This window comes from Convolutriloba macropyga, chromosome 1 (genome assembly GCF_964194025.1).
Source record: "Convolutriloba macropyga chromosome 1, txConMacr16.3, whole genome shotgun sequence".
NCBI classification, from domain to species: domain Eukaryota; kingdom Metazoa; phylum Xenacoelomorpha; order Acoela; family Convolutidae; genus Convolutriloba; species Convolutriloba macropyga.
In genome coordinates this window covers 25,954,285-25,956,523 of record NC_134468.1, presented here as the reverse complement: position 1 = coordinate 25,956,523, position 2,239 = coordinate 25,954,285, and positions in this window count along the sequence as shown.

Sequence of the window (2,239 nt, the reverse complement as noted above, 5' to 3'; positions counted from 1 at the left end):
CCGTTCCCTTCAGCTCTTTGTAAACGTCTGGTGCTCCTTCTCTTACGCAGTAAACTATTCCAACTACTTTATGCTTGATACTCTTGATTTCGTTCACAAGTTGTTCTGGGGTAAGTGGCTTTCTGGGGTCTTTGCGGGGGCTTGTCACAGAGTTATTGATTAGATCGTGCCAAATTATCAACTGCTCGTTTTTCGGTATCAATCGAAGTCGTTTTTGAATAATTTTAGACTTATCTTGAGCTCCTCGGTGAAGATTGTATCCTGGCTTCGTGATCACTTGTCTGGATAATCGCCTCTTGAAGTTTATCCGTCTCTCCAAAGAATGGTGAAGAGAACTTGCTCCAATAACAATTACCATTTACAAACAAGGGCCACCACGGCTGCCCTGAACAAACATTATAACCTTTTTAATAAGTATAGACAAGTTTTTTGGGTGGCTGAAATCGCTGTTTTATCCGCAACTAGTGAATACTATGAGTATAAATAAAACAACTCAAATATTTGAAAAAAGTTTTTTACTGTGCTTTTAGTCATCATCAAGGATTACCAATAAGCCCCATTGAACAGCAGAAACGGAGCTAAGAAATTTTTTCCAAAACAATTTTATTCAAAATTAAGAAAATTATCAGAATCCTGAAAAATGGTTCGCCTAATTAAAGCTAAACGCTAATGAAACTCATTTCCTACTTTTAAAGAACATTAGTGCCGAAATTGAATTTTGAAAAGTGATCATTTTGCTCTCTTGTCACAGAAATAGCCGTTGGAGCCCTATAACTAATTGTTAATTTGCTGCTAATTCTTCTCTTATGCTTCTTTGTTATTAGAATCACGCTGCAAATTTGATTTTCAGTTAGCTTCAAAATCATTAAATTATACGATGAAATTCAAAAAAAGACTTAACCCAAGAAAGATCTGTACTCGAAATGAGAGTTCAATAGTAACTTATTGATTACAAGAAAAGTACTGGTCCTAACAACTGATATCGGACTCATACAAAAAGAGAACATCAGTAGTGATAAAAGTGTGATAAAAAGTTTTTAAAAGCTATCGAAGAAGTCTTCTGATGAACTGTCTCTTGTTGAGCTAAGTGACAGAGTTTTTTAATCATAAAAAGACCTGCACGCTCAAAAATTTCCCCAGCCCGAGTTCTGATCCATTTTGTACATGCAGATAAACAGTGCATTGACTATACGAACAAGGTAGTTTGTAGCAGTGATTGCCAACGGATCCTATTAACCTATTTAACTACAGTGGAAAACTCCTAAAAAAGCCGGATTTGTCAGTGTTTTCAATGTGCTGGTTAAGAACGCAACGAAAACTGTGAGGAAAGAGGTTTGTAATAATTAAATCTGTGATAAGCACACTCTAAAAATTTATCGTGTGAATTCAACAAAAAATCGTGTATTTTTACCCGATTTCTCGCGTAAAAAGAATCACACGATAAAAGGTCGATTTACACGAGAAATCATGTAAATTTACACGATTCTCTCGGGGTTAATCTCAGGATTTCTCGTGTGATTCACACGATAAATCATGTAAAATTTCACAGATTTCTCGTGTGTTCTCAACCAAATTTTCGTGTGAAAACCACACGATTTTTCGTGTGAAAACACATGAAACATTGGTTTGAAACACACGAAAAATTGCATGAAAAAACCATGATTAATCGTGTAAATCACACGAAAAATCCTGAGGTTAAGCCCGAGAAAATCGTGTAAACTTACACGATTTCTCGTGTAAATCCACCTTTTATCGTGTGATTCTTTTTACGCGAGAAATCGAGTAAAAATACACGATTTTTTGGCCAACTTCACATGATTTCTCATGTAATATTTTTTTCGGTTCAACAACCAAACATTGGTTTAGAAATCACCAGAAATGAGAGACAGTGGTTCAGTTTAAATACAAATTAGGGCTTCAGTTGTAGAACTGGAAGTAGAAACAAGTATTGGCACGAAACGCCTCGGGTTGGTCAAAATTATGGCCCAACTGCGAAAACAATTTCTCTGAAAATTACAACTAGAATGCCTCAACTGGTCATTATTATGGCCCAGTTTTCATGCCAAAACCCAGAAAGAAGAGACGTCAAAGCAATGAAGATTGAAAGTTATTTGTAATCTCTTTTTAAATGACAAAACAAAGAAAAAAATGCACTTTATACCCAACTTTTTCAATTTAAAGTATTATCTTTGGCTTTAATCACTAAAAAGAGCCCAATTAGCATGAAATTATCATGGAT